The sequence below is a fragment of the Pteropus vampyrus genome, unplaced genomic scaffold (genome assembly GCF_000151845.1).
Source record: "Pteropus vampyrus isolate Shadow unplaced genomic scaffold, Pvam_2.0 Scaffold82, whole genome shotgun sequence".
NCBI lineage: Eukaryota > Metazoa > Chordata > Mammalia > Chiroptera > Pteropodidae > Pteropus > Pteropus vampyrus.
Window position 1 is genome coordinate 5,400,837 of NW_011888863.1, and position 13,055 is coordinate 5,413,891.

At 36.9% G+C, this 13,055-nt stretch overlaps 1 long non-coding RNA gene across 1 annotated transcript in view; it reads right to left on the bottom strand.

The window, feature by feature from the left end:
* The window catches only part of LOC111741821, a 45,613-nt gene that overhangs the window by 16,628 nt on the left and 15,930 nt on the right, over positions 1–13,055 (bottom strand). Inside the window, exon 2 of the long non-coding RNA XR_002781095.1 lies at positions 441–513. This is a non-coding gene — a long non-coding RNA (uncharacterized LOC111741821). The remainder of the gene's footprint in view (positions 1–440; positions 514–13,055) is intronic.

A 13,055-nucleotide genomic window follows, 5' to 3' on the forward strand; every position in this document is an offset into this window, starting at 1 on the left:
TTCTACCTTTTGTGGATAAGGCATGGCTTAGATTTTCACTGGATCTTAAAAATCTTTCTTGTAATTGCCTTTACAAAGGCAAGTAAATCAAGAAATTAAGACAGGTTTGGGAGTAGAGAAAAGTTTCATGTTGGGCACTAAATTTAAACCATAAAATGTTTAAAATTCAGAGGATTTAAGGAGTCATAAATATTACGACCATCACTGTTGGAATGGTTAACCGATCATTTAAGTGTCATTGTAATGTTTCATTTTCACAGACCTTGCATTGCATTCTCATCTCACAAAGTAAGAATCACTGCAAAAATTTCCCAGTCTTGCTCAGTCCTAAGATGGACTGGTGAGCTTTGCGATGCACACACTTAACACTGCAAGTGGACCAAGTTATCATAACCTCAACTAAATTAGTTTTGAGAGAAACTCACCGAGCTTTTACACACCTTTCTTGTTGATTGATTTCAAGTCATTCTCAGTCTCATTCAGCAGCTGCCGTTGATGAAGTGACCAAATGATCTGGGTGTGGAGAAAGTAGAACCATCAGTTGCAATTGAAGTTTGTAGATTGCTGTTTGTCTAATAGATACCCACACACCCATTTCTGTCACATATTGCTAAGTATCAAGCCATCCTAGAACTTAACGGTGTAAAGTAACAACCATTTTATTATGCTCATGGGCTCTGTGGGTTAGGAGTTCAAAAGAGCATAGTGGGGAAGGCTCCTCTCTGCTCCAGTTACAGTGACTTGCAGGGCTAGAGGCAACTCGAGAGACTGGGGCAGGAGGAACCACTTCCACAATGACTTCTTCACTCTCATGTTCAGCACTGAGCCTATGATCCTGAATGATAGGCTGAGCTGGCCTGTGAGGCTGAATGACAATGTGTGGTCTCTCTGGCATTGCATTATAGGACAGTCAGACTTCTTTCATGGTGGCTCAACTCCAAGAGCAAATCTTCCCAGTGAACGAAGTGAAAGCTGCAGCCTCAGAAGTTCCACATCATCACCTCAGATGCTCTGCATTGGTTGAACCAGCCACGAGTTCACTGAGATTCAAGAAAAGGAGTCAAAGACCCCAACTCTCAATGGAAGATACATTAAAAATTTTATGTCCATGTTTTAAAACCTCCACATCCCATTATTTTAGATGTCTTCATGAAAATTTAAGCCTAATGAATGAATAGATATCAATTATTTAAATATTAATAAATGGCCAATTATTTACTGACTTTTCTTAAGTCAGACCACACTCCATGAAAGTGGATGTAATTTAATATTTTATTGTAAAAATTATTTCCAGTTTTTATGAGAGTTTTTCTCTACACTTCCTTCAGTTCATTCTCACGTGAATTATATTGTTTTAGTGGTATGCTAGGTCATATATTGTCATGAAATTCTTCCTCTTCTTAGGTGGTAGAAATACTTTGATCTTCCGTTGATAATGGCTACAATAAGACCATTGCAATTTGATTCAATGGAGTCAGGAAAGTGATAATGCTAAAACATGAGGGAACAGTAACTTCCAAGCACTATACGGTACTCATTCAACAATCATAATTATTGGAAAACCATTTATTATTAAAACAATTTTATATCTATTCATACTAATGATCATATCATCTGAATACATTTCTGATTTAGTCATACCCTTTTCTGATTTTCAGTTTCATATGCATCCAAAGCTTTTACATCATTTACAAAATATATATCTTTAAATATAGTACAATTAAAATAACTTCTGCAAATAGTGCTCTTTAGTGTTACTGGAGTGCAGGCACACTTAGTGCATATTAAGGCATTGCACAGGGAGGTGAGTAAAAGAAATATTTTGCTGGGAAGGGTGGCCAGATGGCCTTCTTTTGTGATAGGAGAGACGGAAATTGTGGGGACTGTTGTGAAACTTTTAAAAATTGTTTGTTTTAGTCTGGTGTTGTTAGTTTCCTTAATTATGGTCTGTGTTCCTTGGGGGAATGCCATCAGAGAACAGGGTTTTGTCCTACAGGCTTTCTTGATTTTAATGGTTTTTTTAGGTTAAATGGTTTATCCAAGCTGGATTCTCAACTTCCTTTATAGTGGTGTCATAGAAGTAGAGATTACTAGAAAAATTATCCCTTTTTTGAGCCCAAAGCACAGGAGAGAGATTTTTAGGGGCTTTTTTTTTTTTTGGTTTGTTTTTTAAGTCATTATGAATAGTTCCTATTAGTGGAGAATGTTGTTCTTTCTGAGTATGTGGTTAAAGAGAAATTACCCTGATGTGTTTATCTGAAAGCTTTCTGAAAACTGCTTTGATGCGTGAACTGGGCTCAACACTAAAATAGATCATTACTATAAAATGCTTCTTGGCTTCTTTCAGAACTTAGCACTTAAAGCTTCTTGCAAATAAATTACATGCCAAGGAAGCAAATTTTTAATTTTAATTTACGGATAGCAGTTGGTAGGGTCCTTAGCTGCTGATGTCCCTATTATTTTGCTTATTGTTGATAGGGAACTTGTGCTTGGCGATCTTCATTCCCTGACGTGAATTTCAGTTAGCAGATGATAAATTATTTTCTTTCGCAAAAAATATTAGTAGTTCTCAAAGTATGGCCCATCAGACCCCTCCAATTACCCATGATCCTTTCAGTGGGCCCACAGAATCATAACTATTTTTATTATAATACTAAGATGTTATCTGCCTTTCTCATTACGTTGACGTTTTTACTGGTCGTGCAAAGACAATGGTATGTAAAACTGCTGGCACCTTAGCCCAAATCAAGACAGTGGCACCAAGCTGACCTAGTAGTCATTGTACTCCTTCACTGCTGTGTCCTCACAGTCCCTAATGAAACAGTAAAAATTATTGATTTTATTAAATCTTTACCCCATGAGTAAATTTCTTAACATTTTATGTGATGAAATTGGAGGTACATATAAAGCACTTCTGCAGCGTACCAAAGTAAGATGGTTGTCTTAAAGAAAAGCCCTGTGTGATTACTTGGGTTACAGGGCTTCTTTAAGGGAATATACTTTTTACTTGAAAGAATGACTAAGAAGCAAACTTTTTTTATATATTTAAGTATTTGGGAGACATTTTTTGGACAACGATGAAGTGATCCGTTACATCAAGAAAAATAACTGATGGTATTTTTTGCCAAAGGTAAAAATAGCACTTTCAAGTGAAAATCAGAATTTTGGAAAATTTATACCTGCACCATGAGTATTTCTGATGATTTCTGATTACAGTATTTTCTGATGATATAAGATTGGATATTAATGAATGTTTTTTGACATCATATAATGAAATTGATTATCATTTGGAATATCTACATAATTCAGTGAACTAATCATCTACAAAGGACCAATGCATGACATAATAAAATTACACATTAGTAAAAGAGCTATTGAAAGTGGAAGACAGCCCAATTATTTTAACATAACAAGATACTAAAAGTTCATTTAATAAGGTTTCAGAGTCCAAATTGCAACTAACCTTTAAGAAATGACCACTTATCCAGTCTTGATGTAGTATCAAAGAATAATATCCACAACTAACTAAAAGCTCCAATACAATACTTCTCCCTTTTCCAACTACATTATGAGACTGGATTTTCTTCATCTACTTCAGCTAACACAACAAATCACAACAGATTGAATGCAGAAACAGATATGAGAATCCGGTTGTCTTCTGTGAAGACAGATATTAAAGAGATTGATGAAACAATGCCACTTGCTCACTAAATCATTTTGGGTTTTTTTTGCGAAAACATATTTTTAAATGAAATATTTATGTTAATATGATGGGAATGTTATTGTTATTTTAAAATGAATTAATAAATATTTTATTAATGTATCTGACAGTTATACCTTTATCATAGATTATTATTTTTTGTGCTTAATATTTCACTTAGGCAATTTTTCCTCATGACTGACTGTGAAACTAATTATAAACTATACTAACACGATAGATAAATATTTTTGATTGATGAAGGTTGTTTATTTGACTTAATAACAATAATTTTGGTTTTCAGTGAAGTCAATGAGATATTACATATTTTTCCCCAATGAAGATTATTTCTATCCAAAAATACTTCCTTCATAAATCATATCATGTACAACTCTAGAAGACAGGTAAACTCTTCAGAGAGCTGAGTCCTTATTTAAGCAAAAGATACAGGTGTGATCACAGTTAATGACTAAAAGAATAGAATGTCTTGAAATTAAAGCATGCACTAATGTACCTTGTTTCTGCTTCTGAAAAAATCTGAGCATTGTCAAATTGCTAATTCGTTTTATTCTTTTGAAAGCTAGTGACATACACAGTAGATATTTCTGAGTCGCGCTAAAGGCAAAGAAAGAGAGAAAACAAAATGTGGGCAAAAAATGGTGGCCTTGCAGCCAGAAAGCCTGAGTTCCTCGCAGTTTCACTCAGATCTTGGCTTCTCGAGTGACTTTGGGCCAGTTATTATATTTCTTGCTTTCCATTTTTCTCACCTATAATGTGGGAAAAGGTCAACATTGTTTGATACCTTGCAAAATCTAGTCTACTCACTAAATTCTATAACACTGAACTGCCATTTTTCTTCTTTTTTATATACTCTGGTTTCAATGGCATGGGCATAGCGGAAGATTGTGTGGAAAAGTGGTCACTGTGAAGGTCTCCTTTCTCAGAGTTGACACGTTACTGGAGTTCTTTGATTGAATACAAGAAGTAATATTTCTACATTGATATTCAATTCAACTAAATTAGACACCATAATGAAAGAGACATGGTGGTTAAACAAACTGTGGAGAGTGTTTTGCAAATGAGCTTTTTGTCATTTTTTATTCTTCCTCTACAGCTTGAATTCCTGCCTACATATAAGTCTTTGGAACTTAAGTCAAATGTATTTAACTGAAAATCTTGAAATAAAGTAAAAGCAGATTAAATTCTGCACTTTGCATAATTTGCCTTCAACTGCCATAGGTTTAACGAAGGCTGAGTATTTGTAAAATGAGAACTTGATGACTCATAAAATGCAGCTTACAGATTCATTTACTTAGTAGACATACACTGATCATTTGCCCCCAGAAATCTGAGATAATTTCTCAAGACAAGTTGCTTCTCCCTCCCAGGCTTTACCTCCTATATTCTACCCACCTCCAGCCTAGCAGCCCCAGAGTGCAGGCATCAGTACTCCCAGGCTTGTGAGATTAGATGGTGTCCTTGAGACTGCCCTGTTTTCTGGAGCAATGTTAGATGAACCAGAACACAATGTATGGTTTTTCTCTCCCCTACTTGGTTACTCAGTCAGCATGAAATCCTGAGTCTAGGCAGGTCTGCTTATGAAAGCTTCTTCAGTCTTGCAAAAAGTTAGAGGCCAGAATGGAATTGATCTTTCTCCACAGGCAACCTGTTACTCTGATGTGGATGCACTTCCTCCAGACATCACTTGAATGTTTACACACATGCATGCACTGAATATACATTAGTATTGAGATGGAGAAGAATAATATTTTGTGTTTGGATATTAGGTTTTCTTAAACAGGATTTATAACATATAGACTCTGAGTGATAATGATGTGTCGATGCAGGTTTATCAATTGTAACAAATATACTACTTTGGTGGGAGATAGTGATAATGGGAGAGGCTATGCATGTGAGGCGGCAAGGGGCATATGGGAAATTTCTGTACCTTCCACTTAATTTTGCCATAGACTTAAAACTGCTTAAAAAATAAAGTCTATAAAAAAGAGTGGGACCTTATATGTTGCTTCTACGCCACCACCCTAAATTCTGAAAGTCATTTCCTGTCTACTTTTTATAACTTTGAAATGTTATGCAAAGATGAATTCTGCTTATATATGACCACCTGTTGTGAAAATAGCAGACCAAATGAACATCTTTATAGAAATGACAAAAACTTTTATACTAGAGCATCTTGCCTCCACAGGGCATTCAATTAATTATGAACTTGGAATAAATAATACTTTTTATAATACCTTGACATTTATCTGGGTGCATAGTTTTATAAATAACATTATTCACTCATAGTCTTTCATTTCTGCCTTTATTTCATGGTGATCTTATAATTCTAAATGAGAAATTTTCATATTATGAACTTGGAAGATTTACAATTGAGTTTTATGAAAATTTTATATTGTCATTTGATAATAATAATATTGGGAGAGCCTGGTCAAGATGGCAGAGTAAGTAAATGCTTGCTCACCTCCTTTCACAACCACATCAAACTTACAACTAAACTGCAGAACAATCATCAAGAGAATAACCTGAAATCTAGCTGAACAGAAGTCCTCCAACTGGGGACACAAAAACAAGGCTACCTTGAGACTGGTAAGAGGAGCAGAGACATGCAACGGCTGGTCCCACATCTGCATGTAGTGGTTAAAAATTAAAAGCATTATCTCAGCTGTGGAGGTCATCTCGGAGGAACAAGGGTTCCCGGCCCCAAACTTCCCAAGGTTCCAGTGGTGGGAAGAGAAATTCCCCACAACATCTGGCTGTGAAAAATAGCAGAGATTTTGGCTAAGATGGAAGGTGGCTAAAATTCCACTTAAAGTGCCCATGCACAGACTTACCACTGATGGACATACTCACTCTGAGCTCCAGTGCTGGGGTAGCTGCTTAAAAAGTGCCAGGGACACATGGGGAGGAATCGAGCTTTCTGGCTTCAGGGCAAGGGCTGGAGGGGCAGTTTTCTCCCAAACAAAAGTGCTGGCAAAATCCTTTGTTCCTTTATTGAGCTCACCCCGCTCCCTGTGTGCAGACGCAGGCAGCTGCCATATCTGCATCTCCAGTAACCTGGCTGACACAGCTCATTCTGCCCTGCTGATTCCCTGAGGCCCCACCCCTCCCAACATAGGGGCCCACCCAAGCTGCCTCCGGTGGCTTTTCTATACAAATGTCCTATCTTGGCTCATATTGCAGATGTCTCTAAAATCTCTCAAAGGTTTACAAAACCTAAACAAACATCTGATCTCATCATGCCCAATACCTCTTGCTGAGCAGCCTCAAGCCCAGCACTAGCAGCAGCCAGCCTCAGTTTGTGGCTTGGCCTCTTAAGGAACATCCAAACACAGCAGGGGTGATGGCTACCTGCAGATTGCTTGGTGGCTCATGCCAAGTGGCCCCGGGCAGGGCCAGACAGTGGCTAAACTATTTGGCTTGTGGCATGGCCCCTCCCAGGAGGCCCCAGCCTGCATGCCCAGTGGCCATCTTTGATCTCAGTCAGAGCACTAACAGGGGCTACATCTGAGGAGGACATGCCCAAAAGGCAGACTGGGCAGGCACCAGAGCTCTGCTAAAGCAAGTCTTGCTGCATAGGGTCAGCCCCTGCACAACAGCTCCTCTACTATAGTCACTGGCCATTCCTCACAACCAATCAGCCCAAGGGTCAATCCCTCTCAATAATGTGCAAATAGTAACCAAGGCTCACCTAAAACAAGAGGGCACACATAACCCATAAAGGGACACACCTGGAGCATCCAGATTGGGTAACCATGAAAACTGTGCCACTGGGCCCCAAAATACCTACTATATAAGGCCACTCTACTAAGACTAGGAGACTTAGGATCCCTATCTAATACAAAGAAACAAACACAGGGAGACAGGCAAAATGGGGATTCAAAGAAACATGTCCCAAATTAAAGAACAGAAGAAAGCTCCAGAGAAAGAACTCAACAAAATGGAGACAAGCAATCTATCAGATGCAGAGTTCAAAACACTGGTTATATGGATGCTCAATGAACTAACAGAAAGAGTAGATAAACTTGGTGAGAACTTTAACAAAGAGACAGAAAACATAAAAGTGGAGATAGAAAATATAAAAAAGAACAAGTCAGAAATGAACTAAGTGAAATGAAGAATACCTTAGGAAAAACCAACAGTAGATTAAATGAAGGAGGGTCAAATTAGCGATTTAGAAGATAAAGTAACATAAAACACCCAATCAGAACAGCAACAAGAAAAAAATCCAAAAAATGAGGATAGTTCGAGGGGCCTCTGGGACAATATCAAGTGTGCCAGCATTCGCATCACAGGGGTTAACAGAAGGAGAAGAGAGAGAGACAGGAATTGAAATCTTTTTCAAAAAATAATGACTGAAAACTTCCTTAACCTGGAGAAGAAAAAAGATGTACAAGCTCAGGAAGCTCAGAGAGTCCCAAATAAGATGAACCCAAAGAGGCCCATACCAAAACACATCATCATTAACATGCCAAAGGTTAAAGACAAAGAGAGAATCTTAAAAGCAGAAAGAGAAAAGCAATTAGTTACCTATTAGGGAGTTCCCATAAGAGTGTAAGCTGATTTCTCAATAGAAACTTTGCAAGCCAGAATGGACTGGCACAAAATATTCAAAGTGATGAAAAGGAAGGACTTACAGCCAACCTTACTCTACCCAGAAAAGCTATCATTTAGAATCAAAAGAGAGTAAAGAGCTTCCCAGACAAGAAAAAGCTAAAAGAGTTCATCACCACCAAGACAGTATTACAGGAAACGTTAGAGGGACTTCTTTATGAAGAAGAAAAAAAAAGATCAACAATATGAATAATAAAATGGCAATAATTACATATCCATCAATAATTACTTTAAATGTAAATGGATTAGATATTCCAATCAAAAGATAGGGTGGCTGAATGAATAAGAAAACAAGACCCTTATATATTTTGCCTACAAGAGACTCACTTCAGATCAAAAGACGCACATAGACTGAAGGTGAAGGGATGGAAAAAAATGTTTTATAAAATGCAAACAAAAACAAAAAAGCTGGGGTAGCAATACTTTAACAAGAGACAAAGAAGGATCCAGTAATCCTATTTCTGGGTATTTATCTGAAGAAACCCAAAATACTACTTCAAAGGGACATATGAATTCCTATGTTCATTGCACCATTATTTTCAGTAGTCAAGATATGGAGGTAACCTGAGTGTCCATCAATGGATGAATGGATAGAGAAGAGGTGGTACATATATACAATGGAATATTACTCAGCAATAAAAATAAGAATGAAATCTTGCCATCTGCAACAACATGGATGGATCTAGAGGGCGTTGTGCTGAGTTGATAAGTCTCACAGAGAAAGGCAAGTGCCATATGATTTCACTTACATGTGGAATCTAAAGAACAAAATAAACAAACAAACAAAACAGAAACAGACTCATAGATACAGAAAACATTTTGATGGTTGCCAGGTGGAAAAAGGTTTGGGGAAATCTGTGAAAAAGGAGAAGTGATTAAGAAGTAAAAATTGGTAGATACAAAATAGTTATGGGGATGTAAAGTATAGCATAAGGAATATAGTCAATAATATTGTAATAATTATATATGGTGTCAGATAGGGTCTAGATTTATCAGGGTGATCACTTTGTAAGTAATATAAATGTCTAATCACTATGTTGTACACCTGAAACTAATATATCACATGCTAACTGTAATTTAAAAATAAATTATTTTTTAAATGGTATTTTAAATTTTATCTCATGTTCTCTGGTTTACCAGTCTACTCTTTTTTGTTGACCGTTTTTACTACATTTTATGTTAAATATTAAGTGTACAAGAAAGAATTTTAATGGAATGTACAGGAAGTTTAAAGAACAATGCAATGAATACTTTTGTATTGTGTACTCTCCTCCAATCCTATTTCCTTCTTAAACTTCATGGTTTAGAATTGAGTTAATTATTCTTTTTCTTGTTTTTATTTTTTTAACCATGTGAGAATAACTATAAACAACACATAGTTTAATTTTGTATATTTTCGAAATATATATAGATTGAATTATATTGTAGGTATTCTTGGAGACTTGCTTTTCTCATTCAACATTATACCCCTGCTATTCATCTATGTTATTCATGTAGCTGAAATTAAATTCTACTTCCATATAAATGTATTGTTTAAATGTATGGTTATACCACTCTCTATAAATCTATAACCAAACATTCAGGTTTCCAGTATTTTTTTGTTTTTGTTTTTGTTTTGGGGTTTTGTTTTGTTTTATTTTGTTTTGCTATCACAGACAGTGCTGTCATAAATAAGATTTACAAGTCTCAGATGTGCAGGACTTTTTTCAGAAATATTCCTAGCAGTAATATTTCAGGGCACAAGGAATGCATTTCTTCAATTACTAGCTAAGCCATATTATATATGACCACCTGTTGTGAAATAGCAGACCAAATGAACATCTTTATAGAAATGACAAAAACTTTTCTACTAGAGCATCTTGCCTCCACAGGGCATTCAGTGTTTTTTTGTTTTTTGTTCCTTTTCTCAAAGAGGTTGTGCCAATATATACTGCATCTGAAGAGATGTGATCAAATGATGGCAAGTACTGTCAAATTTTAAAATATCATCTATGTGGTCAGCACAAAGTGGTACATCACTGAGGTTTTAGTTTATTTTTTTTCTGAATTCTAAAGACAATAAGCATAGTTTTATATGTTTATTATTGACCATTTGATTTGCTTTTAAACATGAAGTACCTATTTTCTACTGGATTATTAAAATTTTAACAAGAATATTTATTCTATAAAATGTACAATTTGTACAGTTTGATCCAGTTTTACAATACATACACCCCTATAACTATATCACTATCAATATAAAGAATATTTCATCACTCTAAATATTTCCTGTCTTCTTTCTCAGTTGATCTCCTCATGTCAGAGTAACCACAAGTTTGATTTCTATCATCATAAATTAATTTTACCTGTTTGAGAATTTCAAATAAGTGGAATCATCATATAGTATGTACGTATTTATGTCTGGCTTTTTTCACTCAGAAAAAAATGTTTTTGAAATTCATTAATTTTGTTGCATCTCTTAGAGAATCATTCTTTTTTATTGCTAGGTAGTCTGTTTATCTATAGTCCTATTAGATATCTGGACAGCTTCCAGTTTTAGCTATTATGAATAGAGTTGTGGAACATCTTGTACAAGCTTTTGATAGATAATAAGTGTTTTAATATCCTCCTCTGCCAATTCTAACATGTGGGTCAGCCCTGGGTTGGTTTCTCTAGACTGAATAGTCTTCTCATTATAGGTTGTGTTTTTTCTGCCTCTGCATGTACCCGGTAATAATCTTGATTGAATGGCAGAGACTATGAATGTTACCTTGTTGGGTGGTGGATTCCTGTTGCTTTTCTTGAGCTTTATTCTGTTAGCAGTTAAGTTACTTAAAACAGCTTTCTCCTTTTGTGACTTACTTTTATGATTTGTTAGGCAGGCCTAGATTAGTTTTTCCTCTCTACCAGGGCAAGATCTTCCTAAGTGCTTTATCCGAGGCCCCATAAATAACGAGTTTTTCCAGTCTGGCTGGTGGGGACGGGTGTTGTACCCAGTCCTACATGAGGACCAGTCACTGTTCCTTCTAATACTCTTGATGGTTCTTTACTGAATCTCCCAAATGTTGGGTAGTTTCCCCACACATGTGCTGAATACTTGAGACTGCTCTGTAGATTTCCAGGCATTTCTCTCTCTGCAGAGATCTCTCTTCTCTAGTACTCTGCTCTACAAACTCTAGCTGCCTTGGTCTCCCTGGACTCTCAGCTTCATCTCCTCAGCTCAAGAAATCTGCCTGCACCACACCTTAGCAATTCACTCTGAAAGGATTTTATCTTCCAGGGTAGGGGTCATTGTTAATTCAAGATACAGAAGAAGTGGGAGAAGTGGGTAAGTCGGGGAAGGGGTGGAAAGAGAACCAGAACGACACCTGGATGAACCACTCCTCAGGCTAGTCAAGGGTGAGGAACATTTGCAGGGGTTCTGTGTTCTCTCTGACTCAGGAAAACATCCTGCTCAGCATCTGCCAGCACGAGTTATTGTTCTGGTCCTCATTGAGTCTTGGGGACTTGGCAAGGGTCCATTAGTTAACAAGAGGAAATATAGTTGAAAAGAGGATAATTCTTATTAAAGCAGAACACTTGCTGGGGTTAAACTTTTTCTGAGATGTTAATCTGTTTGAATACCTGAATGTTTACTGAGTGTCTTTTCACAGAAGTGGCTTGCACACCCCACAATAGTGTTGGCCAGGGTCCCAACTGATGGAGGATGAATAGTTGAAATGAGCAGGCTGGTTAATTGGGGGTTCTCTTCCATGTGGGATTTTTCTGAGGGGAAGTCCATGTTCTATTGGAGAATAGTGACCTTTCATGAAAAGCCTCCCAGAGGAGAGCCGGCTGAAACAGGGCTGCTTTGAAAATTGACTCAGAACATTTGGCCAAGCTCATGAACTTCAGCAGCTCTTTAAAGTTTTGCCTCCAGGTCCTGAATCCCTGAGTATCTCCCATGGCTGCTGCAACTATTCAACCCTCCTCACTTCATTATAGCAATGTTAGAAATAGAGTGCCATTTGCCATTTACAGCTTGAGTTAAACCGGTGACACTAAGATCCCACAGCAATGCATTTAAATTTCTTGATATTAGAACATGAAGGATAATGCGGAGCAGTTTCAATAAGTTTGAGAAAAAAATAAGAGCATAGTGCTAATGAAGCATTTAGAATTCATAGAAACTTGTTTTCCTTTAGTAAATCCTTTACAATCTCTCCTTCTAAATCACAACATAAAACTGGTTCCTTTCTTATTTTGTAAAATATTTACATTTTATATTTTTTCCTCTAAAAATCTTCTAAAGGTTCAAGTAGGTTTTGCCAAGGACATTTGAAGTCCAGATTGATGACAAGCATTAGACATCGGTGTCATTTGGTTTCTCTGTCACGTGGTTCCTGAGACATTTCTGAAACAGGAGTACAGTTCCAATGGCTGCAGAGAAAGAGCAGCCCACAAACTAGCTGGCATGCATGACTTACAAGGGATCTGCTGGGTCCTAACAGGCCTAACGATTTTCTGCAGACCCCAGCAAGGTGGTGCCGGCTGTGTTTGGAGTAACTCAGTCTGGAAGCCAATTAGCAGTGTAGCAGTTGCTTGATTAAAGAACAAATGTCATTCAGTAGAAATGAAGAAAACAAATAAGAACAAAAATCAACTATAAATTTGCTTTTCTGAATAGGGAAAAAGAATATCATTGACCACTATACCAATAAGGGGGTCTTTCTGGTTTTCTGCAAAAGTATTAACATTACCTCCCTTT